This window comes from Uranotaenia lowii, chromosome 1 (genome assembly GCF_029784155.1).
Source record: "Uranotaenia lowii strain MFRU-FL chromosome 1, ASM2978415v1, whole genome shotgun sequence".
Taxonomy (NCBI): Eukaryota; Metazoa; Arthropoda; class Insecta; order Diptera; family Culicidae; genus Uranotaenia; species Uranotaenia lowii.
In genome coordinates, this window is record NC_073691.1 from 155283459 (window position 1) to 155296004 (window position 12546).

The following is a 12546-nucleotide window of genomic DNA, read 5'->3' on the forward strand; positions in this document are numbered from 1 at the left end:
AATGGTTCATTCCGGCGGTGCGGCGGCGGTTGATTGGGTCCTTGTTGTTGCCAATGTAATATGTGCCCCGTCAAAAAAAACTCTCAACAATTCCTCGATTTAACTTTCCCCGGTTTTGCGCTTTTTTTGGTTGCTTTTCGCTCTACCGGTATGCTGCTGAATGTGATGTACCGGCTCCCAGGTAAAGTCGGACACGGATGTGAAAAACTGTGCCGTAGGCCAATTGTACCGATTTTGCTACGTTTATGTTGGAATCGGGAAAACAAAACACACACTTGATTTGAGCTTCATACATTTCAATATATTTTTCCCTTTTTTAAGCACGTATGACGGATTAATTTTTGTTTATTAACATTTTACTAACGGTCTGTTCTCTATAGACTCAAAAACTACGTGGAATTCCGTCATCATTATTGAATCTGAAATCTGAATCTGAAATCTGAATCTGAAATCTGAATCTGAAATCTGAATCTGAAATCTGAATCTGAAATCTGAATCCGAAATCTGAATCTGAAATCTGAATCTGAAATCTGAATCTGAAATCTGAATCTGAAATCTGAATCTGAAATCTGAATCTGAAATCTGAAATCTGAATCTGAAATCTGAATCTGAAATCTGAATCTGAAATCTGAATCTGAAATCTGAATCTGAAATCTGAATCTGAAATCTGAATCTGAAATCTGAATCTGAAATCTGAATCTGAAATCTGAATCTGAAATCTGAATCTGAAATCTGAATCTGAAATCTGAATCTGAAATCTGAATCTGAAATCTGAATCTGAAATCTGAATCTGAAATCTGAAATCTGAAATCTGAATCTGAAATCTGAATCTGAAATCTGAATCTGAAATCTGAATCTGAAATCTGAATCTGAAATCTGAATCTGAAATCTGAATCTGAAATCTGAATCTGAAATCTGAATCTGAAATCTGAATCTGAAATCTGAATCTGAAATCTGAATCTGAAATCTGAATCTGAAATCTGAATCTGAAATCTGAATCTGAAATCTGAATCTGAAATCTGAATCTGAAATCTGAATCTGAAATCTGAATCTGAAATCTGAATCTGAAATCTGAATCTGAAATCTGAAATCTGAATCTGAAATCTGAATCTGAAATCTGAATCTGAAATCTGAATCTGAAATCTGAATCTGAAATCTGAAATCTGAATCTGAAATCTGAATCTGAAATCTGAATCTGAAATCTGAATCTGAAATCTGAATCTGAAATCTGAATCTGAAATCTGAATCTGAAATCTGAATCTGGAATTTGGGTCTGAAATCTGAATCTGAAATCTGAAACCTGAATCTGAAATCTGAATCTGAAATCTGAATCTGAAATCTGAATCTGAAATCTGAATCTGAAATCTGAATCTGAAATCTGAATCTGAAATCTGAATCTGAAATCTGAATCTGAAATCTGAATCTGAAATCTGAATCTGAAATCTGAATCTGAAATCTGAATCTGAAATCTGAATCTGAAATCTGAAATCTGAATCTGAAATCTGAATCTGAAATCTGAATCTGAAATCTGAATCTGAAATCTGAATCTGAAATCTGAATCTGAAATCTGAATCTGGAATTTGGGTCTGAAATCTGAATCTGAAATCTGAAACCTGAATCTGAAATCTGAATCTGAAATCTGAATCTGAAATCTGAATCTGAAATCTGAATCTGAAATCTGAATCTGAAATCTGAATCTGAAATCTGAATCTGAAATCTGAATCTGAAATCTGAATCTGAAATCTGAATCTGAAATCTGAATCTGAAATCTGAATCTGAAATCTGAATCTGAAATCTGAATCTGAAATCTGAATCTGAAATCTGAATCTGAAATCTGAAATCTGAATCTGAAATCTGAATCTGAAATCTGAATCTGAAATCTGAATCTGAAATCTGAATCTGAAATCTGAATCTGAAATCTGAATCTGAAATCTGAATCTGAAATCTGAATCTGAAATCTGAATCTGAAATCTGAATCTGAAATCTGAATCTGAAATCTGAATCTGAAATCTGAATCTGAAATCTGAATCTGAAATCTGAATCTGAAATCTGAATCTGAAATCTGAATCTGAAATCTGAATCTGAAATCTGAAATCTGAAATCTGAATCTGAAATCTGAATCTGAAATCTGAATCTGAAATCTGAATCTGAAATCTGAATCTGAAATCTGAATCTGAAATCTGAATCTGAAATCTGAATCTGAAATCTGAATCTGAAATCTGAATCTGAAATCTGAATCTGAAATCTGAATCTGAAATCTGAATCTGAAATCTGAATCTGAAATCTGAATCTGAAATCTGAATCTGAAATCTGAATCTGAAATCTGAATCTGAAATCTGAATCTGAAATCTGAATCTGAAATCTGAATCTGAAATCTGAATCTGAAATCTGAATCTGAAATCTGAATCTGAAATCTGAATCTGAAATCTGAATCTGAAATCTGAATCTGAAATCTGAATCTGAAATCTGAATCTGAAATCTGAATCTGAAATCTGAATCTGAAATCTGAAATCTGAATCTGAAATCTGAATCTGAAATCTGAATCTGAAATCTGAATCTGAAATCTGAATCTGAAATCTGAATCTGGAATTTGGGTCTGAAATCTGAATCTGAAATCTGAAACCTGAATCTGAAATCTGAATCTGAAATCTGAATCTGAAATCTGAATCTGAAATCTGAATCTGAAATCTGAATCTGAAATCTGAATCTGAAATCTGAATCTGAAATCTGAATCTGAAATCTGAATCTGAAATCTGAATCTGAAATCTGAATCTGAAATCTGAATCTGAAATCTGAATCTGAAATCTGAATCTGAAATCTGAATCTGAAATCTGAATCTGAAATCTGAATCTGAAATCTGAATCTGAAATCTGAATCTGAAATCTGAATCTGAAATCTGAATCTGAAATCTGAATCTGAAATCTGAATCTGAAATCTGAATCTGAAATCTGAATCTGAAATCTGAATCTGAAATCTGAATCTGAAATCTGAAATCTGAATCTGAAATCTGAATCTGAAATCTGAATCTGAAATCTGAATCTGAAATCTGAATCTGAAATCTGAATCTGAAATCTGAATCTGAAATCTGAATCTGAAATCTGAATCTGAAATCTGAATCTGAAATCTGAATCTGAAATCTGAATCTGAAATCTGAATCTGAAATCTGAATCTGAAATCTGAATCTGAAATCTGAATCTGAAATCTGTATCTGAAATCTGAATCTGAAATCTGAATCTGAAATCTGAATCTGAAATCTGAATCTGAAATCTGAATCTGAAATCTGAATCTGAAATCTGAATCTGAAATCTGAATCTGAAATCTGAGTCTAAAATCTGAATCTTTTTTCTTAACTTTAAATTCCAAATTCGTTTTCTAAAACTGTTTTCAAGTAATCGACTATTTATATCGTTTTGACTTAAATAATACATGAGGTCCTTGTAGCCAAAGGGGTATAAGTGCATAAAAGTTTATGAAAGACGTAAAATATCACAGCCACAACAATCGAGCCTTCGAAAGATAAATTAATTTATTAAAAAAAGAAGCTAATTTCGAGAAAACACATTTTTAATTTGATGTGTTTTGCCATTTTTCATATACTTATCTAAAATTCGTATTTCTCTCCCAAGCGTAAAGTATGTTAAAAAAAATTCTAATTCAAATTTAGCCAAAAATAAAAACAAACTCAGAAAATAATGCAATTTACCGAAAAAATTTAAACACCATTTTTAAAATGAATCAGAATGAATGTTAAAAATCAATTCTATTTACGGTAGGCCATTGATAAATTATTCAAAATTATGTTTCTAGTTCTGAGCTAGAAATTTGCTTAAAAATAAATTCTAAGCAGTTTTGTTTTCAAATTTGAAATCCATATTTCCGAAGCACCAGAAAAAGAGCGCAAATCAAAATTTTGAATATATTTCGGACATAAGAATTAATGCACAGAAATAGATTACATATAATAAATCGTCAGATTTAGAAAAAAATCTGAATTCTCAAATAAATGTCAGATCACGTTAAAAATTATCCATGATTAAAAATTGTTAGAAAAATGGTAATGGTTGTTATTTATTATTCGTCTTATTTTAAATTTCTTTTCTTCATTTTCAATGAGAGGATTAATTGTCAAAAAAGCGCTGTAGTGTGATGAATTACAAGTTTAATTGTAAATATTGAAAGCACAAAGATAATACAAATTTAGTTAACAATGTGCATTAAAATTTAAATTTAAAGTTGCTACTATGAATTATAGATAAGATAAATTAAAAATCATTATCAATTAAAATATATGACTTAATATAATGAAAATTAAAGAAACGTTTATAGGACTTGGTAGGCTGTGAGCGATCAGAGCTAACACGTTTTTTCTGACAGCGGAAAACTGTAGAATGTAAAATGTTTCAAAATGTAAATTATTTTATCAATTTTGTGTAGTTAGTGCTAAAAAATTGTTTCACAGGAAGTGATTAAGTAACTGCAGTTTGAACAGGATACCTTCGTTAACCTTCCCCAAAAGTTGTAGAAGCATCGATTCCTGGTTGCCTATCACAGGACAGCGATGGAGTTCCCCAGATGCCTTGTACATCGGCTGAGATCGACGTTTGATAATTCGTTGGTGAGTCCGTTCCTTTGGGGGTTTTCTTATTTTTATAAACTAACTTTTATCTTGACTTAGAGTTGCTATTATCGATTTTTTTATTTATCGATTTATTTTTTACAAAACAGACCAACTATTCCAGTCAATTAACATATGTGATCAGTTCAAGTACCTCATATTATTCTGATAGAAATTTTAGTTAGAAAAAGTATATTTAGACAACATAATTCAATAATACTTAACAGAATATTTCGTATCAAAAAGACTTTTTTTTATTTAACCTAGTATTTGGATTATGTAAGTTAACGAACGCAATGGATTATTTTGAACTCATCATGCGTATCAAAATTCATCGATTCCGCGAAATGCATTTTGCAGAAGGTTTTTTTTAATTCAGTTACAACAACAGGTTATTTATATGCAAAGTGTCATTTTTGCTTTGCAGAAAATGTGACATTATTTGTTTCATTAATGTTCTGTCGTTAGTTCATTCAAGCTGCATCAAAATATTTTTTAAAATTTATTTTGATTGGAATTTAAATAGCGAAAATTTTTCATTAATTTGCAAGATTTGGTGTACAATTTTAATTTCAGTATTTAGTATTCGATATAACTTTATCAAAATAATAAAAAAATATTTTTCAGCAAACATTTAGCAAAGTTTGCGATGTTTCGATGGTTCATTTAGTCAATCAATAAATAAATCAATCAAACATGCAAAAGTAGAACTATCGAGCTACTAAGCAATCGAAAAAAAATTTACACGAGAATTAGTTCCAAATTGAAAACGATTTATTGAAATATTTACAATGTTAATAATAATAATCCTCCTCTCAAGTACGGTATTTCAACGTTTACTGTGATTTCATTTTTGATGATTGTTTTTCTGGAATAATATTATGTGTATAGCACCAAACCGAATAGCGACAGTAGGACTAGCGACGCTTTTTTACTAGCGAAAATTCTGTCATTCGCAGGTTTGTTTTTCTTTTTTCAGTCCAGTAGGCGATTTCGATGGAGTACTCAAACATTGTTTATGTTATTAACTGTACATTTTCCTTAGGCCATCAATCGCATGCTCCAGGTATCCTAGGAAACTTGCGATGCGTCGTTATTATTTTCAACGTCGCGACGTATGCGACGTGTCGCTAGTAGGCTAAGCTGCTATGATTATTAGCGCTCATATTTTGGATTTTTTCTGCATGCATAATAATAGAATTTGATTGCTGTGAGGCAAAGATTAGAAACAAATTCAACAATTTATAGAACGGTTCTATCCTTAACACAAAAGAAAATATTCAGAATTTTCAAATTTTTTTAAGTTTATATAAAAGCTTTAAATCATGTTTATCATATAAAAGTGTTATATAATTCTTGAATACAAAACTGTTCGTGAAGATTTAGGATATTGAAATAGTTGGTGAGTTAAATAAAATCTCAAAAGCCGTTCTATAAATTAGAGAATTGCTCAGGGATAACAGAAAGGGAAAAAAGCTAGAAATTTAGAATACACTTTTCAATGAAGATCACTTACCAAATATCGCACCATACCAAAATGGATGTTTACCTTTCGCCAACTAATACAAACTCATTTTTGGTCCAAGAGTCGTATTGAAAATCAGTGATGTGTTAGAGATTATTTTCAAATTATTTGAGTGTTCAGGGTTCATTCAAAATTTTAAAACTAATAACGCCTCGTAGATGTGAATAGGAGTTTCCTCAGGAAATGTCTAGGAGCATAGGAGGTGTAGGTAATACGAAGATCGCACCATTTTCCAAAAATGGCTCCTGATCCAAACCTCTCCCTTACAAACACAACCCTTCCTGAGATACTTGAATATAGAGTCGCAGATGTTTAGACGGTTTCTATAGCTGGTGATACTGACTTATCATTGTTTCAGAGTTTTTCAAACAAGCTTTTGAAGAGAATTGGAATAAAATGTATCTTACTAACAATCCTGCCTTCATTCCCCTTTGACTACAAGGACGTGACCGGCGCCGTTATTGATCATTTTTGAAAGGGAGAGCATGAGTTTTGCACATTGAGAATGAGTTGCTTATCCCAAGCGGCCCTTCTTTTGGCCCTTGTACAAAATTGATGGCCTCGATCAATCACGGAGTAGCAACCATTGGCGATGTGGAACTCGTTCTACTTAGCCACGCCAGCGATCATGAAATTCGAAATGCATTGAATGATTTGACACAATATAGTTTTATATTTTTATTAAAACCATGAGAAAATGGTGGTATTGTTGAAGACTTATTGAAGCATTTTAAGGTGGATATGAGTAGTCTAACAAGTTAAGCTGAAAATTAGAGAAACGTTTATAAATTTTTCAATCGAAAATTTGAAAGTTTAAAATTTCAAGATCTGAATACTTTGTCGCAATCTATTGGAATATTAGATCCTGAAAAAGACAGAAGGTGGAAACTTTGTTTTTATTATGAAAAATTGAGTTTCAAAGGCAGAAGATTATGTTTTCAAAACACAAAAATTCAGAATTGAAAAACAAAGACAAGTATTTCAAATAATTTAAATAGTTTTACTTTGAAATTCGGTAAATTTATTTGAAAATTAAAACGAAATATATCGATGAAAAAGATAAGTTTTTTAATATTTTAGAAGGTTTTTTTTTCAATAAACTCGTCTCATTATTAAAAAAAATAGAAAAAAGAAATTAAATTGATAATTTAAAGGAACAGCATTTTAGTGCCTATGATTGAATAATTGATTTGGTAGATTTATGCGTTCTGAACTCGAATCTTTTGTCAAATTTTGTTTATGACCTTGCGTTTTGATGATATGGAGTTTATAAGCTTTAAAATGTAGCAGTTTAAAGTGAAATCAATCATTGATAACTGATGAAGTAACAAATTTACGGTTACAGAAAAAAAAACTGATTCTGAATTTGTTTAATATATCCATTTAATTCAATTAAGGAATAATATTTCAAAGATGATGATGCATGAATTAAAAAAGTTCAATTCTACAGGCTGCGATCATCAACAGTTGAAGTCTTTGCCCCGGAGGATCGGCGCGGGATCATTAAGTAAGTAAGTTAAAAACTTCTACAGTTTTTAAAATTTTGGAACGATATTATTGTAAGTATTTCTTACATTACTGAATAAAGTATAAAAAAGAAATTTATTTAAAAAAATTGTTCAAATTTGCAAAATGATTGGATTTTTACTTTAAAAATATCTGAAATTCAATTTGGTTTGAAACTTCATTAAAAATAGGAAAAAGTACACAAATTGAATACCTCTATAACTTTTTTTGTAGAACTCAAAATAACTTGAAGTCTAGAGGAAAGTTGATAATTGATTTATACCCTAATTTTTAAATGTTGTATTTTTATGAAGTTTTGTAAAAAAAATGCAGAATTTTTTTATATGATTATGAAATATTTGCAAAAGTCATTCAAAAAACAAAAGCTGAAAGAAAAATTGTATTTTTAGATCCAGGGCTCCCAAATCAGTCAAAATTAGCTTTTAAATTCTTCGCACCTCGAAGGATATTACTTTTGTGCATTTAGCATTTAGAAGAACAAGAAGAAAGTTGAGACTGAAATAATCTAAAGGATACTAGATTTTAGATATTGATGTATAAAATTAGTATACGATGAATTAATTTTGAAATTAAAATGGTTTATTTATGAATTTGCTTGGTTACACTTCTGAATAAAAAGCTATTCTAAAGGCGAGGTAGGGTTTTTGTATGTCAAGTTTAGAGTTTATATGCAAAAGGTTGATTGAATTTCAAATCTAAATTTACAATTAAGAATTAGTCTCTAGCCTTAAGTGATTGAAGAGTAATTTTCGCAATTCGCACGGCCTTGCTTGTGGCACATTTTGATAACTTTACCATGCAAAAACATTTTAAAGGTCTGCGGCCATCAATTTTTTTACAACACGTGTTCTATTTACGCATACTGTGATGCAAAAATAGCAATGTTTCTATCACATACGGCTGAAATAGAAACAGTGCTGTAAAAAAATACAACGCCCAAAGATCTTGAAAACATTTTGGCATGGTAAAATTTTCAAAATGAACTACAAGTGTCGAAATTTCTACCACTCTTTCCCAACACGAGTGAACTTGCTCTCAGTTGCCAATAGTAATCGAGAGCCAGAATTGATTCTTTACCTCTTCAAGAGAATTGAAATGTAACAATAGAGAAAAAAATATTTTAAAAACATTACCAAAAACATCAATCATAATCAGGGCTAATCGTGTACCCGTTTGAGGAAAAGAAACTTCGATGCCCTCAAAGGCTGACAGACGACGAACTCTCCCATCTATCATGTGATGCAAAACATTCAGTTCAATAAAAGAATCTCAACGTTAAGGTTACGAACACCATCAAGCACTCTCGGGGGGTTTTCGGGTACTTAGATACGTTTTCAAGATACCATCACTTTACTCGAGATTCAAATAGCTTCACATTTGGACACCTTCAGGTTCACCCAATCACAAACATGCCAGTTCTTCATCGCATTTCCACGGTCAGTTGAACGAATGTACGAATTTAGCTTTTTTTTTGCTCTTTCATCGTCCTCCATCAACGGCGGTGGTGCGATTGCTTCTTCGAGGTATGAAACAAAATTCAAAAAGCCAAGTTACGCGTCCAATGGTAAACCCACCAGCTAGGGAGAGATATACCCCATCAACGTTCACTTGCACATTGCCACGGATGGATGAAGATGTCCCCGTTCGGGGCCCCAGCACGTCAACCTCTCGATATCGAAACTTCTAAACCGTATCATCCGGCAACTCAACTGTAATCGAACTTCACGGTTTAAAGAGGAAGATTTCTCACCGAAAAAACCTACCAAATCGTTTTCGGAAACACCACCTTTTTCCACAGAAGTTGGCCAAATCGAAGCAAGCCAAGACTACCCGCGAAACACCGGATATTCGGGTTGAGATCTCTTCACTGGCTGCCTTCTCAGCTGTTCTACAGATTAGTTGGCGAGTCACCGCACCAGCCACGCCGAGTTGCTGCGCGAAGTTTTCGGTTCCACTTGATCGATCACATTCTCCATACCCGCGGTATGCATGAATTTGCCCTCCACGACCCAACTCGCGACGACACGGCGGCGAGTCTTTCCGAATCCCAATGTGGAACCACGACTAAAATAGGAACAAATTTTTGTTTCTTCTCACAAAACACCACCGCTAGTACCAGTAGCTAGGACCCAGCATTGAATTCCCGCGCGAGATTGATGATCGTTCATAGGGATTGGGAAAAGGTCAATTTCGCGACGCGACAACTTGTCCCGTTTGCCATGTACACCACTCACACAAGCACGTCGAGATGTCCTAGCACCCGAAATTATACTCCACGAATGTTACCACTTTAGGAGACCCCAAAGAGACACGAACGCCCATAGACGGCAAGAACTGCGGCAAGACTGAACTCAGCCGTTCGTCGATCTGAGCGTGCGCGCGCGGTTTACCAATCGATTCCGTTGGCTTTGACTTGCGCAAGCGTTTGTCTGGACAAACGCTTCAACTGCCACCGTTCGCCCGCCTTGATTCGCGGACTTGTTTTTGTTTTGAACATTCTCACTCTCTTTTCTCCGATCATGTGAGAAACCTGAGCAGAGCTCGAGAGAGCTTTTTGTTCGGAAGTTTATTTTTATTTGGCTGGGTCTATTTTGGTTAAAATACATTTAGTTACTTAACTTCCTTTAGTGAATATCTATATTTTCTAACTTACTTACTTACTTACTTACTTACTTACTTACTTACTTACTTACTTACTTACTTACTTACTTACTTACTTACTTACTTACTTACTTACTTACTTACTTACTTACTTACTTACTTACTTACTTACTTACTTACTTACTTACTTACTTACTTACTTACTTACTTACTTACTTACTTACTTACTTACTTACTTACTTACTTACTTACTTACTTACTTACTTACTTACTTACTTACTTACTTACTTACTTACTTACTTACTTACTTACTTACTTACTTACTTACTTACTTACTTACTTACTTACTTACTTACTTACTTACTTACTTACTTACTTACTTACTTACTTACTTACTTACTTACTTACTTACTTACTTACTTACTTACTTACTTACTTACTTACTTACTTACTTACTTACTTACTTACTTACTTACTTACTTACTTACTTACTTACTTACTTACTTACTTACTTACTTACTTACTTACTTACTTACTTACTTACTTATTTACTTACTTACTTACTCACTTATTTACTTGCTTACTTACTTGCTCACTTACTAATTTAATAACTTACTTACTTACTGACTGACTGACTGACTGACTGACTGACTGACTGACTGACTGACTGACTGACTGACTGACTGACTGACTGACTGACTGACTGACTGACTGACTGACTGACTGACTGACTGACTGACTGACTGACTGACTGACTGACTGACTGACTGACTGACTGACTGACTGACTGACTGACTGACTGACTGACTGACTGACTGACTGACTGACTGACTGACTGACTGACTGACTGACTGACTGACTGACTGACTGACTGACTGACTGACTGACTGACTGACTGACTGACTGACTGACTGACTGACTGACTGACTGACTGACTGACTGACTGACTGACTGACTGACTGACTGACTGACTGACTGACTGACTGACTGACTGACTGACTGACTGACTGACTGACTGACTGACTGACTGACTGACTGACTGACTGACTGACTGACTGACTGACTGACTGACTGACTGACTGACTGACTGACTGACTGACTGACTGACTGACTGACTGACTGACTGACTGACTGACTGACTGACTGACTGACTGACTGACTGACTGACTGACTGACTGACTGACTGACTGACTGACTGACTGACTGACTGACTGACTGACTGACTGACTGACTGACTGACTGACTGACTGACTGACTGACTGACTGACTGACTGACTGACTGACTGACTGACTGACTGACTGACTGACTGACTGACTGACTGACTGACTGACTGAATTATTGTTAAAACTGAGCTCAATCCCATTAAAGTCTGTTATAATTCTGATATAATTCAGAGTGAAGAAACTTAAAATCGAAAACTAGGAGTACTAAATTATAACTGTAGGGGAGAATGAGGATACTTGATCCCTGGGGATACTTGATTCCTTAGCTATATCTCGAAACTGGAATGTCTTACAAATATCAAATGTTCTAGAAAAATGTGCCAAAATGAGCAAAATAACAATACTTGTAGTTTAAAAAATTTTAACAAAATAATTGTTTGAGTAATTGAACTTTGTTTGAAAAATTTCACAAAATGTAACGTGAAGATCTTTTTTCATCACTTTAAAATGTTCGTTACATGGGAAAATTATGAAAAAAATATTTGTTCCAATGTATCAATCGTTCGAGCGTAAAATGAACTTTATAATGCCATATTTACAAAGCAATCGAAAACTCTCAACTTTTTTCAGAAAAAGTTTTCTAAAATGTTGATTATGGGTATAATTGATCCCCTAGAGTTGGGTACAAATGATCCCCCTTAAAAACGGCATATTCTTCTTCTAAATTGAGCGTTATGATTGCTGATCACGAAATTACTTATATTTATCCAAATACTAATATTTATCTAACAATTGTCTGAAGAAAAGAGCAAAAATAATTAATTTTCTCTTAATTATAAAAAATAGCGCCTTTAAGTATGCAATGGTATTAGCGTTGAGACAAAGTTATAGAATTTTCTTCTTATGTCTGCTATAAGTTGTGAAATGAGAACAAACATGACCAAAATAGTCAATTAACATTCTATCTTGGGGTTTTGTTTGATTTTTATACAAGGATTAGAGCTTCCTGAATAAAATATCAAGTCTCCTTAAATAGGGGATCAAGTCCCCCCTAACTTCAGAAAAATCGCAATTTTTTTACTCCCACGAAAATGCTTCTAGTTCATCAACGGGT

The 12546-nt window shown here is 33.2% G+C and overlaps 1 protein-coding gene across 3 annotated transcripts in view; it reads right to left on the reverse strand.

The window, feature by feature from the left end:
* LOC129740620 (leucine zipper putative tumor suppressor 1) overlaps positions 1-10000 on the reverse strand; it is a 175664-nt gene extending 165664 nt beyond the window's left edge. For 2 of the 3 annotated variants that reach the window (XM_055732335.1, XM_055732332.1), the window contains exon 1: positions 9431-10000. The gene's annotated coding sequence lies outside the window, so the exon portion shown is untranslated. Of the gene's footprint in view, positions 1-8800; positions 9176-9430 lie in introns of those variants that run through there. The other variant, XM_055732333.1, reaches the window with a different exon arrangement.
* Positions 10001-12546: the final 2546 nt, after the last annotated feature.